We start from the raw sequence: 16,447 nt of genomic DNA, 5'->3' as shown, positions 1-16,447 counted from the left end.
GAACCACTTGCTGCTTCTACCTTGTTATTCATGTGCTTTTAAATCATGTAAACATTATCTAACAGAAACAAAATAAAAATAAAACTATCAACTCAACTGATTATTTAAACTGAGCAGAAAGCATTATATTTCTACTACCGTCTCGAACTCATTTTAATATTTGCTTAAAACAGTTCACACAAAGTCTATCTCCCATTTATTCTCTGTGAGGTTCATCATTTTTAGAGGCTGAAACTGTATACTGCAGACATTGGCAAGGTACAAAAGAGGACAATCTTACAACAGAACCTTTGAACAAACTTCTCAGTGAAAGATACATTAATAGTTATTGTTGCCTCAAATGACATTGAAAAAGCTCTGAAAGAATTACAGAGGAATATGATGGGTTCACTGGAAATGCATACTGAAACTAATACAAAATGAATGTAATAATTCATCCAATACCTCTTAGCATGATGCCCAAGGCCTGAATCGAAAAATGAAATCCGTCAATCACATCATGTTAGATAAAATCAATACTGCTACAAATGTGTGAAGGAAGAGAGTATCTGTGAATTTTGAAACTGCATGATTTTCAAAACTGCATGATTGGAAAGTAACAAATATGCATCTCACAGACTCCATCTAAACAAATGAGGAACAATCCACATTTGAAACAGGCTTGCCTCTTTCAAACACACTGTGAAAGTAGAAAAATCAAGTATAGAAATAAAACAGACACAAACAGGTAAAAAGCAACTGTCTTGAAGTGAAAGTTCCAAACAAAAAAAGACAGACATTATGGACCAGAACCAGTATATAAAAAGAAAAAGAAAGAATCAGCAACACGCTTACTGAGCTAAATTTCAAACCAACCAAGACAGTCATTAATGAATGAGTGTAATAAAGTGAAAATTGGCATCATCTCAACAGAAGATAGGCAGATTCCAACATCCAGTGAACCAACAAGCCACAAGTTGAATACCAAGAATACCATCTGTGAAAAAAATGAGCTAAGTGGTCGAGCAAGAAAGGATGTAATCCCTGCTCGTAATTTCAAATTGCTCCGTCCGAATGTTCAGTCACTGTGCAATAATCTTAATTAAATATAAATAATGTTAAATGATCTGAATGATATTTCTGCCCTATGCCTTGCCAAAGACTGGCTTAAACAAGATACATTAGAGGCAAAACACCTCCCTTAGCTCAAACTTGCAGGCATGTTTTGTAGGACAATATAAAATCATGGGGGTTCCTATAGATACATTAAAAAATTATTGAATTCAACAGTATTACCAAATAGCATAATTTTTCCAGTGAAAAAGATACAGAACTCTATATAGTTGGATTACCAAGGCAATATACAATTACTATTTGCATTTACAGGTCACCAGAAGGAAATAAAAACTGTTTCATAATCACATGGTGAAACTTTTGGAAGAAATTCGCTCTCCTAAGAAAAATATAACTATATGTGGTGACTTCAATATCAATGTCTCAGAAACCAATCAATTCAGAGATGATATTACAAATTTACTACAGTCACTCAGTGTAAGTTCAACTGTAATTGAGCCAACTCAAAAAACAACAACCTCTGCATCTACCACTGTCCACATTTTGACAAAAACATGCAAATCTGCTTTTAACATACAAGTAGCAAACACAGTATTATGAAAAGGATAGACTGCTGCTCACCATATAGCAAAGATGTTGAGTCACAGACAGGCATAACAGAAAGACTACTAAACACATAAGCTTTCAGCCAGAAGGCCTTCTTCTGAAATAGACAACATACACACACATATTCACAAAAATGCAGCTCACACACGTGACCAGTCTCTGGCTGCTGGGGTGAGACTTTGAGCAACTGATCCCAATCTTATTATCCTACCTGCTGACAAATTCTCCACCATTGTTGTTTTTAATTGCTAGGATTACCTGGCAGAAGGACTCCACCAGCAGTCAGATTTGTCCACCTACGAACCCTATCACAGTGACATCATTCCAGAAATTCAGTAGGATCTCCAGTCTCTCCTCAAATCCTTAGGCCCATCCCAAAACCTCTCCCCAGAATCTCTCTCTCATCACTCCTACCACTCCCCACACTCCTATCTTCCACATGCTTCCTAAAGTTCTTAAACCCAACCACCCAGGTCACCTCCATTGTGATTGGTTAATGTGCCCCCACTGAGAGAATATGTGCTCTCATAGATCGGAAACCTCAGACTACCCTCCTATACAAAAGATACCAACCATTTCCTCTACCAACTCTCTGGAGTTCCTGTTCCTTTACCTTATGGTGCACTGCTCATCACTACTGATGCCACCTCCATTAACACTAATATCCCTAATGCCCATGATCTAGCTGCTATTGAAAATTATCTTTCGCAATGCCCTATGGATTACAAACCTACAGCCTCCTTCCTGGTCACCATGACCAATTACATTCTCACCCACAACTGCTTCTTCTTTGAAGGCATCACCAACAAACAAATCCAAGGTACAATATGGGCACCAGCATGGCACCATCTTATGCCAACCTGTTCAGTGGCCACCCACAGGAATCCTTCCTAACCACCCAGAATCCAAAATTCCTCACCTGGTTCAGATCCATTGATGACATCTCTGTGATCTGGATTGAGGGTGACTACATCTTACCCACATTTGTCCAGAATTTCAACATCTTCTCCCCCAATTGCTTCAGCTGGTCCTTCTCAACCCAATAGCCACCTTCCTCAATGCTGACCTCCACCTCAAAGATGGTTACATCAGCACCTCTGTCCATATCAAACTACCAACCAACAGCAATACCTCCACTTGACAGCTGCCACGCATCCCATACCGAGAAGTTCCTTCCACACAGCCTAGCCACTCGTGGCCATTGCATCTGTAATGACAAGCAGTATCTCTTGAAATATACCAAATATACCAAAGGTCTCATTGAGGCCTTCACAGACTGTAATTACCCCCCCCCCCTCCCCCAATCTTGTACAGATGCAGATCTCCTGTACCTTATCTCCCCAGTCACCCACCACCTCTCAAAGTTCCACCAGCCACCCACAGAGAAGTATTCCCCTCATGACTCAGTACCACCCAGGACTGGAGCAGCAACTGAATCACACACATTCTCTGCCAGTGTTTCGACTACCTCTCGTTGTGCCCTGAAATGAGGAATTTCCTACACACTATCCTCCCCACCCCTTCCACAGTGGTATTCCACCACCCATCAAACCTACACAACATCCTCGTCCATCTCTACACAACCCCTGCTCCAAATCCCTTGTCTCATGGCTCATGGCTCATAAGTGGTACAGTCGTATGATTTTCTGTTTGCACTTCACTGCATGCATGTGACTGTATCAATTTTTCATTTCTGGCATCAGTGTGCCTTTACACAAAGAAAAATTGTTCTATGGCTAGAGATACCAGGCATGGATAGCAGTTTTAGGCACTTATCGGGCAAGCCTGTGGGGACTGGTGGACTGGATGACAGAGTGCTGAGTAAGCCATTTAGCGAGAGCCAGGCACATTTTAGTTGTGCACTGCAAGCACGGGAAGTACTATGGTGTCTTCCAAGTGATAGATCAGTGGCGCAGAGGTTGCTGTTTAGTCTGCGGACGGCGGGGAGCACATCACATCAGAACTAGTGCCTTACACTCCTACTGATTTTGGTGAGCCTCAGCATTCAGTCTGGAATTTGAACTGGGTCATTCGCCTTCGCTGGAACAGTAATTCATCCATCTGTGTTCAACTCTGGTTGCGTGCAAGTTCATCCTGTAAATTAAACTGTTTTCAGTTAGCAAGTCTCAGGAGCATTTTTCCTGTTTCCTCTGGAACATATCAACTGGGTGTGTATTGACACGAAATTGTAACCTGGCAGTGTTCTACAAACTTCCATATATGTGTGCCTAATCAGATGCCTTTCTTTAGTAGACTCTGTGAGGTGTGTAAATCATGTTGAACAGTGTGCGTGACATTCTAGAGAAGGGATGTCAGCTTCAGGGCACTTTGTGATTGAGGATACACTGGTCAAAATTTGCATGTAAGGGAGTTAATTAATTTCTGTGATCATTAACTTGCCAATTAATCCCATCAAGGTTTAACTGTATTGTTTCAAATTGCCTCATGTTCAAGAAGCAGACTAAGTGCAAAGTTGTTTAAGACTGATAGTGATAATTTGTCATTTACAGATTTTGTTCTTAGCCTGGGACTGTAGTAAAGTGAGCCATGTACTGATGTATCTGATACTGATGAAAAGTTGATTTGTGCATGACAGCATTAATGCCTGTTATGATTCAGGAGAATTGTAATTAAATTTTGTTATTCATTCTTCTGTAACTACTGTAACATTGATTTTCTCACGACTGGATTGCTGAACTGGTGTTAAGTCACTAACGTGTCGGCATCCATATGGTCAGTTATGGTTAGGCTTGCCAGATTTCAGTGATGGAAAATAGGAACACATTTATTAACACACATTTTTTAAAATAATTATAATTGCTGCACATTTCTTCATAATACACCCAAGATAATGAAGTGGAGTACTTCTCAGCTGAGTGTGCAATTCTCAACATATCTTCATTAGACAATACTGTCTTGTAAAAATCACTGCAACCATCACCATAAATGAAATAAGTGTACACATTTTTTATTAGATTAACTGAACATCTGTTTTGCTCAGACCTCCATTTAATGTTCATAATAGTGAAAACTCTCTCTGTGAACTCATTTGGAGGAAATACACTCATAACAAATCTAACTAAAACTGAAACACTGCACAATTTTGATGGACTAATAATTTTTATAATACAGACCTATATCTGTGGTATTGTAATAGTAGCTAACTTTGCTTTCAAATGCTCATCCCCCTCCCCAAACAAATCAGAAACCATAACGACCTCTGAATACGTATTATCCACACTACGGAATTTTTTTTCCCAAGTGATCTGCAATCTTCTAGAGACAAAATATTCCTCTCATCAAAATCAATATGAATAAAATAGAGGGAAACATTCCACGTGGGAAAAATATATCTAAAAACAAAGATGATAAGACTTACCAAACAAAAGCGCTGGCAGGTTGATAGACACACAAACACAACATGCACACAACATTCTAGCTTTCGCAACCAACGGTTGCTTCGTCAGGAAAGAGGGAAGAAGAGGGAAAGACGAAAGGATGTGGGTGTTAAGGGAGAGGGTAAGGAGTCATTCCAATCCCGGGAGCGGAAAGACTTACCTTAGGGGGAAAAAAGGATGGGTATACACTCGCACACACACACATATCCATCCACACATACACAGACACAAGCAGACATTTGTAAAGGCAAAGAGTTTGGGCAGAGATGTCAGTTGAGGCTGAAGTACAGAGGCAATGATGTTGTTGAAAGACAGGTGAGGTATGAGCGGCGGCAACTTGAAATTAGCGGAGGTTGAGGACTGGTGTATAACGAGAAGAGAGGATATACTGAAGGGCAGGTTCCCATCCCCAGAGTTCTGACAGGTTGGTGTTAGTGGGAAGTATCCAGATAACCCGGACAGTGTAACACTGTGCCAAGACGTGCTGGCTGTGCACCAAGGCATGTTTAGCTACAGGGTGATCCTCATTACCAACAAACACTGTCTGCCTGTGTCCATTCATGCGAATGGACAGTTTGTTGCTGGTCATTCCCACATAGAAAGCTTCACAGTGTAGGCAGGTTAGTTGGTAAATCACGTGGGTGCTTTCACACGTGGCTCTGCCTTTGATCGTGTACACCTTCCGGGTTACGGGACTGGAGTAGGTGGTGGTGGGAGGGTGCATGGGACAGGTTTTACACCGGGGGCGGTTACAAGGGTAGGAGCCAGGGGGTAGGGAAGGTGGTTTGGGGATTTCATAGGGATGAACTAAGAGGTTACGAAGGTTAGGTGGACGGCAGACAGACACTCTTGGTGGAGTGGGGAGGATTTCATGAAGGATGGATCTCATTTCAGGGCAGGATTTGAGGAAGTCGTATCCCTGCTGGAGAGCCACATTCAGAGTCTGATCCAGTCCCGGAAAGTATCCTGTCACAAGTGGGGCACTTTTGTGGTTCTTCTGTGGGAGGTCCTGGGTTTGAGGGGATGAGGAAGTGGCTCTGGTTATTTGCTTCTGTACCAGGTCGGGAGGGTAGTTGCGGGATGCGAAAGCTGTTTTCAGGTTGTTAGTGTAATGGTTCAGGGATTCCGGACTGGAGCAGATTCATTTGCCACGAAGACCTAGGCTGTAGGGAAGGGACCGTTTGATGTGGAATGGGTGGCAGCTGTCATAATGGAGGTACTGTTGCTTGTTGATGGGTTTGATGTGGACGGACATGTGAAGCTGGCCATTGGACAGATGGAGGTCAACGTCAAGGAAAGTGGCATGGGATTTGGAGTAGGAAATTCTGGAGTTCTTCTTCACTGTGAGTCCAGATCATGAAGATGTCATCAATAAATCTGTACCAAACTTTGGGTTGGCAGGCCTGGGTGACCAAGAAGGCTTCCTCTAAGCGACCCATGAATAGGTCGGGTGGCAGGTGATCGGCGTGAAAGGAAGTGCTCCATCGCAGCGAGGCCCTGGACGTGCGGAATATTTGTGTATAAAGAAGTGGCATCAATGGTTACAAGGATGGTTTCTGGGGGTAACAGACTGTGTAAGGAATCCAGGCGTTCGAGAAAGTGGCTGGTGTCTTTGATGAAGGATGGGAGACTGCATGTAATGGGTTGAAGGTGTTGATCTACGTAGGCAGAAATACGTTCTGTGGGGGCTTGGTAACCAGCTACAATGGGACGGCCAGGATGATTGGGTTTGTGAATTTTAGGAAGAAGGTAGAAGGTAGGGGTGCGGGATGTCGGTGGGGTCAGGAGGTTGATGGAGTCAGGTGAAAGGTTTTGTAGGGGGCCTAAGGTTCTGAGGATTCCTTGAAGCTCCACCTGGACATCAGGAATGGGATTACCTAGGCACACTTTGTATGTGGTGTTGTCTGAAAGCTGACGCAGTCCCTCAGCCACATACTCTGACGATCAAGTACCACGGTCGTGGAACCCTTGTCCGCTGGAAGAATGACGATGGAACCGTCAGCCTTCAGATCACGGATAGCTTGGGCTTCAGCAGTGGTGATGTTGGGAGTAGGATTAAGGTTTTTTAAGAAGGATTGAGAGGCAAGGCTGGAAGTCAGAAATTCCTGGAAGGTTTGGAGAGGGTGATTTTGACGAAGAGGAGGTGGGTCCCGCTGTGGCGGAGGACGGAACTGTTCCAGGCAGGGTTCAATTTGGATAGTGTCTTGGGGAGTTGGATCATTAGGAGTAGGATTAGGATCATTTTTCTTCGTGGCAAAGTGATATATCCAGCAGAGAGTATGAGTGTAGGACAGTAAATCATTGTCGAGGGCTGTTTGGTTGAATCTGGGAGTGGGGCTAAAGGTGAGGCCTTTGGATAGGACAGAGGTTTCAGATTGGGAGAGAGGTTTGGAGGAAAGGTTAACTGCTGAATTAGGGTGTTGTGGTTCCAGGTTGTGTTGATTGGAATTTTGAGGTTTTGGAGGGAGTGGAGCTGGAAGTGGGAGATTGAGTAGATGGGAGAGATTGGGTCTGTGTGCAATGAGAAGAGGTTGAGGTTTGCTGGAAAGGTTGTGAAGGGTGAGTGAGTTGCCTTTCCGGAGGTGGGAAACCAGGAGATTGGATAGTTTTTTAAGGTGGAGGGTGGCATGCTGTTCTAATTTGCGGTTGACCTGTAGGAGAATGCTCTGAACAGCCGGTGTGGATGTGGGAGAGGAAAGATTGAGGACTTTTATTAAGGATAGGAGTTGACGGGTGCGTTCATTGGCTGAGTTGATGTGTAGGTGAAGGATTAGGTGGGTAAGGGCAATGGATTGTTCAGTTTGGAATTCCTGGATTCCTTACCCAGTCTGTTACCCCCAGAAACCATCCTTGTAACCATTGATGCCACAACTTTATACACAAATATTCCGCATGTCCAGGGCCTCGCTGCGATGAAGCACTTCCTTTCACGCCAATCGCCTGCCACCCTACCTAAAACCTCTTTTCTCATTACCTTAGCCAGCTTCATCCTAACCCACAACTTCTTCACTTTTGAAGGCCAGACATACCAACAATTAAAGGGAACAGCCATGGGTACCAGGATGGCCCCCTCGTACACCAACCTATTCATGGGTCGCTTAGAGGAAGCCTTCTTGGTCACCCAGGCCTGCCAACCCAAAGTTTGGTACAGATTTATTGATGACATCTTCATGATCTGGACTCACAGTGAAGAAGAACTCCAGAATTTCCTACTCCAAATCCCATGCCACTTTCCTTGACGTTGACCTCAATCTGTCCAATGGCCAGCTTCACACGTCCGTCCACATCAAACCCATCAACAAGCAACAGTACCTCCATTATGACAGCTGCCACCCATTCCACATCAAAAGGTCCCTTCCCTACAGCCTAGGTCTTCGTGGCAAACGAATCTGCTCCAGTCCGGAATCCCTGAACCATTACACCAACAACCTGAAAACAGCTTTCGCATCCCGCAACTACCCTCCCGACCTGGTACAGAAGCAAATAACCAGAGCCACTTCCTCATCCCCTCAAACCCAGGACTCCCACAGAAGAACCACAAAAGTGCCCCACTTGTGACAGGATACTTTCTGGGACTGGATCAGACTCTGAATGTGGCTCTCCAGCAGGGATACGACTTCCTCAAATCCTGCTCTGAAATGAGATCCATCCTTCATGAAATCCTCCCCACTCCACCAAGAGTGTCTGTCTGCCGTCCACCTAACCTTCGTAACCTCTTAGTTCATCCCTATGAAATCCCCAAACCACCTTCCCTACCCTCTGGCTCCTACCCTTGTAACCGCCCCCGCTGTAAAACCTGTCCCATGCACCCTCCCACCACCACGTACTCCAGTCCTGTAACCTGGAAGGTGTACACGATCAAAGGCAGAGCCACGTGTGAAAGCACCCACATGATTTACCAACTATTCTGCCTACACTGTGAAGCTTTCTATGTGGGAATGACCAGCAACAAACTGTCCATTCGCATGAATGGACACAGGCAGACAGTGTTTGTTGGTAATGAGGATCACCCTGTGGCTAAACATGCCTTGGTGCACGGCCAGCACATCTTGGCACAGTGTTACACCGTCCGGGTTATCTGGATACTTCCCACTAACACCAACCTGTCAGAACTCTGGGGATGGGGACTTGCCCTTCAGTATGTCCTCTCTTCTCGTTATCCGCCAGGCCTCAACCTCCACTAATTTCAAGTTGCCGCCGCTCATACCTCACCTGTCTTTCAACAATATCTTTGCCTCTTTACTTCCGCCTTGACTGACATCTCTGCCCAAACTCTTTGCCTTTACAAATGTCTGCTTGTGTCTGTGTATGTGCGGATGGATATGTGTGTGTGTGCGAGTGTATACCCGTCCTTTTTTCCCCCTAAGGTAAGTCTTTCCGCTCCCGGGATTGGAATGACTCCTTACCCTCTCCCTTAAAAACCCACATCCTTTCGTCTTTCCCTCTTCTTCCCTCTTTCCTGACGAAGCAACCGTTGGTTGCGAAAGCTAGAATGTTGTGTGCATGTTTTGTTTGTGTGTCTATCGACCTGCCAGCGCTTTTGTTTTGTAAGTTTTATCATCTTTGTTTTTAGATATATATATATGTCTACATTCTTCCAGCTGTGGTTGTTTTTACCTGGAATCAGGTCCTCCAATTTACCTAGCAACTGTTGCACCTTATAACTAAAAGCAGATCATTTATCCTGTGTTCTAACTACACTTTTATTTTCTCCATCACACAGTATACTTCACAATTGTGAGTTAATTTTTTCTAAGTTGAGTACACCCTTCGAAAAAATGCCAGTTAAGTGCAAGGAAAATTGTAGATATAATTCCATTAAAATAAGTTGTTTTCCTGAACCAAACATACCTACCAAGTTGTTTTTAATGAAGCTGGAACAACCATTTACACTAGAAAAGTATGATATAATTGCAGGAAGATTTTTCAACAGTGTTTCTATGGTAGGCTTTAGGCTTAATGGCCTTGTAGGTACATGTCTCGACAAAGTATTGTCTTGTATATCAACAAATTGGAAAGAAATCTTTCACTGAAATATTCTTTTAGCTGAATTTGAGAAATATTTGAAAGTCTTAATTACTAACATTTCGATATCTATTGACATAGCATTCATATCAGATTTATAGCAATATGTGTTCAGCAGTTTGATTTCACCATATCACAATTTTCCTTTTTTAAGTGAACATAAACAGATTTTCTTTCCATACTTTGCATTTGTATTGTCTGCAGTAAAATTTGAAACCTGGGACAATTCAACTTGTATTTTGGACTCCTTTTCAAGATCTGCTCAAACTTTGCTAATGCAGATTCACCAGAGTCCTCATATAGATCTAGAATTTTGTGGGACATGCCTGCTTGCACATCAAAGTACATTACACAAATAGCGTAACACTTTTGATTACCTTTGTAGGAAGGATCAAATTCCACAGTAAAAAAATTTATATCCTTCAAGTTCTGAGTTAAATTATTGATGCTATTTGGTCCCAAAACATCAGTTTTTACCACATATGATTTTGTTTCGCCACATGTGATTTTATTTGCAGTTGTTAAATCTGGGAATAACTAAGAAGATATTTTTACATTGTAGTCATTGCTGGCATAGATAAGACGATTTTTATCTGTGTGAAATGTGAATGTAAGCTCAGATGCTGTTATCTGAAAATGAAGAAAGAAGCTCTAGTAATGGCATCTTTTTATAATTGCCTGAACATGTCTATTATTACCATAAAAATTAGAAATGTTGAAATTACATGCACCTACTATATACCTTGTCTGGTTCAAAAGAGTCCACCTTGTAGAGATTTTCATCAGTGTGGTTTGTACAAATGTTAAGTGTCTGCATTTGCGGTTGACACTATTAAAATAATGCCTAACATTGGTTATATAACTGTGTGAAATCGAAAATCACTCTCCAGAATTTCCTGGAACTGGCTGTAATTCTGGAAATTCTTTTTCCCAAACTGAACAATACACATGAAGGAAACAATGTGCTCTGTTGCATGGAGTGGAAGTACAGGTTGTTCACAAAAAGAAGAAAAATTCTGAGGGGGTGCTGTGTTGGGGGAACAAGCCACACTTCCATCATGCAATGCTATTACTACACTCGCACATACATACCTGTATCATTTTATGCCCAAGCAAGGCTCCAATCAGAATTCATAGTTTCATGTTGAATGATGGTGGTTAAATGCTCACAATTCCATATCACAGACAATTCAAAATTGAAAAGAGCCAGTAATAAAACTTACATTTTGGCAATAAAAAGAACACACTGCAACAATCACTTAAAATAGCTACAACACAAGGTTCCATGTTGGATCGCTGAGGTTGGCAGCAACCGACACAAAACATAAGCAAGCTGAAGCCGACCACCTTCTGTTGAGCCAAGACTAGGCTGGCCTTGCTGATGTCTTTGTTAATAGACTGCACACAATGCAGTTCTGATTCTGATGTCACATCCGTCTCATTCTCAGTCACATCTGACATCACATGCACACCCAGCATGAAAAACATAATCTGCATCATAAAATTTAGTACTGGAAGATTTAAAAATATTATTATGCCTCATGTTCAAAATCAGAACATTTGGCATACGGTTAAAGGTTTGCACCATACCCAGAACTAAACAGGAAAATTCCATATTGTTCCAGCTAAAACTGTACATCTGGCAGCCCTTACGGTGCAGAACGTAAAAGAGTTTCTGAACTGAAGTTTATTTGGTTTAGAAAAAACATCATGGATGATTTTAAATTTTTAAAATTATTTGTTTTACTGTTTAAAGAAAAATACTTGATAATCTAGAACTTCTTTGATTACTCTAAATGTTTTGGATCACTGTAATAGTTTTTAAAGGTTGTTCATTCTAATGTTAAAGCGAAAGGAAATTTCAGGTAATTTAGAATTTCAGTAATTACAATTAAATATTTTGTAAGATTTTTATATTCATAATAGTTTTGCATGATACTAATGTTTCAAAGATTATTGCTTTTAATGTTTTAAGAAAAATTGTGCCCCTGCGTAAACTAAGTAAACCAATAAATGTTCAGCTACATGCTCAGCTGCTTACCACACCAGAACCATTGTGTTCTAGCCTGACCAGCTTCAAAGATTACCTTTCCCTTTTGAATCCTTAAGAGATGGTATCAATATCCCTGTAATACAGCTGGAAGCAAAACCTGTGCCATACATCCTCCCACCATCACCTACTCCAGTCCAGTAACAAGCATTACCTATCGCATCAAAGGCAGAACTATTTGTGAAACCAGTCATATGATCTACAAGCTAAGCTGCAACAATTGTTTTTCATACTTTTCTTGACAACCAACAATGTCCGCTGACAAACTGTTGCCAAAGAAAGGCTGGGCCACCCAGCTGCTGAGCACACAGCCCAACACAATGTTCTTCATTTTAATGACAGCTTCACAGCCTGTGCCATCTGGATCCTTTCTACCAACACCACCTTTTCTGAATTGTGGTGGTGGGAACTGTCCCTGCAATATATCCTGCATTCCCATCACCCTCATGGCCTCAACCTTCGTTAGTCATTGTCCTTCGTCCACCTACCCCTTTTTCTGTTCCCACTCCTCAGCCTTCTATTCCACAAGCGCACCCACAGTCTTTTTACGTCCCTCCTTTTCTGCTCTCCCCCCCCCCCCTCCCCCTCTCTAAGCTCTGTAACGCACCCAGCTGACATACCCTCTCCCCACCTTGTCTCTGTATGCTCCAACAAGCAAACTTTACTGCCTCACACCTTCCAACCCCCCCCCCCTCTCCCCCAGGTATCCCTCCCCCTCCCTGCCCTAGCCTCTTCTTTACCTCCACCACCCACATATTACTACTCCCATCATGCTTAGTTGCTCACAGTCTAGTTGCGACAGCCAGAGACTGTGGTCATGTGTGTGTGAGCTGTGTTGCCATGAATGTGTGTGTGTTTTTGTCTATTTCAGCAGAAGGTTTTCTCGATGAACTGGATTTTTCAAATGGTAAAGATAGGTTTTAGTGATCACTATCCTCAAATTCTTACAATGAATGCTGCAGGAAACTCAAAACTCAATGGAATAGAGAACTGCCTAATAAATATTCTGTGGATACTGATGAGTTACCAGATGGTATCATCAAAGCTAGTGCAACATTTATTGTGGAATCTCTAGCAGACATAGTAGATTCATGATTTGAAAGTAGTGTATTTCCAAATAGTCTTAAAACTGCAAAAGTGTCACCTAAAAGGGTACAAAATGTGAAATTTCTAATTATATGCCAGTTTCAGTTTTATCAGGCTCCGGAAAAACCATGGAAAAAGTGTTTCTTAGAAGATTAACGGGCTTCTTAAATAAAGAAAGGTTGATAAATGATTCACGACATGCGTTCACAGCTGTAAAAACAACCCAGCCAGCAATCTTTACCTTTTTAAATGAAATATTAGAAGCAGTGGATGATAAGCAACATATATCTGGATTATTTATTGATCTTAGAAAACCCTTTGGTGTTACTAATCTTGAAATTCTTTTGCATCTGTTAAGTAATTATAGAATTAGAGGTCAGCCTGAGAGATGGATCCCATTACACTTCAATAATCATCAACAAATCACAGTTGCAAAGCGATTTAGAAAAGATTGTTGTATGGTGTGGCAGGTGGCAGTTGCCGCTAAATAACGAAAAGTGTGAGGTGATCCACATGAGTTCCAAAAGAAATCTGTTGGAATTTGATTACTCGATAAATAGTACAATACTCAAGGTTGTCAATTCAACTAAGTACCTGGGTGTTAAAAATTATGAACAACTTCAGTTGGAAAGACCACATAGATAATATTGTGGGGAAGGCGAGCCGAAGGTTGCATTTCATTGGCAGGACACTTAGAAGATGTAACAAGTCCATTAAAGAGACAGCTTACACTACACTCGTTCGTCCTCTGTTAGAATATTGCTGCGCAGTGTGAGATCCTTACCAGGTGGGATTGACGGAGGACATCTAAAGGGTGCAAAAAAGGGCAGCTCATTTTGTATTATCACGTAATAGGGGTGAGAGTGTGGCAGATATGATAAGCGAGTTGGGATGGAAGTCATTAAAGCAAAGACATTTTTCGCCACAGCGAGATCTATTTATGAAATTTCAGTCACCAACTTTCTCTTCCGAATACGAAAATATTTTGTTGAGGTAGGAATGATCATCAAAATAAAATAAGAGAATTCAGAGCTCGAACAGAAAGGTTTAGGTGTTCGTTTTTCCCGCGCGCTGTTCAGGAGTGGAATGGTACAGAGATAGTATGATTGTGGTTCGATGAACCCTCTGCCAAGCACTTAAATGTGAATTGCAGAGTAATCATTTAGATGTAGATGTAGATGTAGATGCAGAAATGAAATACAAAGATAGTGGGGAAAAATGTAGTTTTTGCAGTAACAAGTGAAAATATGGAGTCTAGGACCTGTCCTATTTCTGCTGCATGTAAATGAGTTGGCTGATAAAATACATGATGGAACCACAGTACTCTTTGTAGATGACACAAATATTCTATGTAAATCACACAGTGAGGAAGATCTGCATGAAACTGCAACACTGGTTTGCATAACTTAGCACAGTGGTTCAAGACCAACAGACTCATTGTAAAATTTGAAAAAAAAACTGTGGAAGTTAACTTTCACATCATGTAATACTTCCATCCTATGAAACATGTTTTTGGCATTGGAGGGAAAATGTCTCAAAAGTCAGTCATACAAAATTTTTAGGCATGCATCTCCAGGAGGATTTGAAGTAAGAGATACATCTTACCAATCTGGAGAAAAAACTGAAAACACTAACAAATGCTACAAGGATTATCACTCAAACCACAAGCTGCTCATTAATGGTGACAATGTACCATGGCAGTATGTAGCCACTGCTCATGCAGAGAATGATTTTCTGGTGAATTTCACAATTTTTTAAAAACATTTGAAATACAGAAAGAGATAATCAGGGTGATAATGAAAGTTAAATGCAGGGGCTCCAGAAGAGCCCTTCTTAAAAGTTTGAAAATACTGCCTCTGCCTTATTTGTATATATATGAAATACTAAATTTTTCAAAAGGGAGCATCTAAGAAAAAAAAGAAATCCTATTCAAATGTAACTATGATATATATGCATATGAAACAAGGCAGAAGCTGAACCTCCATATAAACACAGTAAGCACAAACTTATGCAAAAGAGGCATATGTTATCCTAGAGTTATGTCCTATAACCATAGGGCTTCTTAGTTAAAATGCCTACCAACATTAAATACATTTAGTGTGATGTTGAAACATTCTTGCCTGACCATTCCTTCCACGCTGTTTGTGAATTTCTGAAAAATCATAGTAAACTTCATTTACAAAATATTGTTAATTTTGTGTTATGGTCTTATGTCATTCCACACTATAATTTAGTTTGTGTTTATCATGCTGTCTCACTTACTAATCTCTTCTTTCAAACTTAGAAGACATGTAATATGTCAATTTGTCATTTTATATTACCACGCACTTTGTGTTGACCATGTAGTCACAATGTCTACTGAAATTGTACATTATGTTTACCTTTGTCCTATATCATGTGTACAAATGATGTACTAAAAAAGTGGTTCTGTTCAAGCAAAACCAGTTTTATTGATATATTTCATGATAATATCTGAGTTTCTTCTGATTGAAGGCTTCTCCTTGAGAAGAATTTGGTTGTGAGCATTGTTTAGAAGCATGTTATCTGGATATAAATAATGGATGTTTTTACAAGATACTGCCAGGAGTCGTCAGATCTCCAAGGGCCAACACACACCAACTTCATTGTGACTGCCTTACAGCAATTCCTATCTGCTGCCTGATAAGGAAATGCAGTAATGCACATTAACAGAACTATACTTGCTAATTTTCATCTCAGAGTGATAAAGATTCACCTAGGGAAAGCAATAATGAAACCATAATTTGAAGGAGCAATAATTCCAGTCAACAATATAATGAAAAGGACAGTCACTACTCACCATATATCGGAAATGCTGACAAAGGCCTTGTTGGCTGAAAGCTAGTTGTGTGACAGTCTTTTTGTTGTGCCTTTCTGTGACCCAGGATCTCTGCTACTTCGTGAGTAGCAACTATCCTTTTCATTACATTGTTACATTCCATCCTGGATTTTCAATTGTTCAAATAATTTCATTCAGTACAATGAGAAAGTTTCAAAATCTTAAACATTGTAAATGCAGTGTAGGCATCGTTGTAGAGTACTGAATTGGGCCATTATAGTAAAATTTATCTGTAATCTATAGTATACGATTCACTGAAAATGACAATAATTATTATGTATTATGACTTATCACATCCTTTTGTATATAATTAATTGAAAATGCTATACTCAAGTGCAAGGGTCAAATCAAGTACTGATTAGTTGACATTTA

The 16,447-nt window shown here is 41.0% G+C and overlaps 1 protein-coding gene across 8 annotated transcripts in view; it reads right to left on the bottom strand.

Moving 5' to 3' along the window:
- Positions 1–16,447, bottom strand: part of LOC126236374 (uncharacterized) — a 234,452-nt gene that overhangs the window by 82,165 nt on the left and 135,840 nt on the right. The gene's annotated exons all lie outside the window — the stretch shown is intronic.

This window comes from Schistocerca nitens, chromosome 2 (genome assembly GCF_023898315.1).
Source record: "Schistocerca nitens isolate TAMUIC-IGC-003100 chromosome 2, iqSchNite1.1, whole genome shotgun sequence".
Classification (NCBI taxonomy): domain Eukaryota; kingdom Metazoa; phylum Arthropoda; class Insecta; order Orthoptera; family Acrididae; genus Schistocerca; species Schistocerca nitens.
This window is presented reverse-complemented; position numbering and strand designations above follow the sequence as displayed.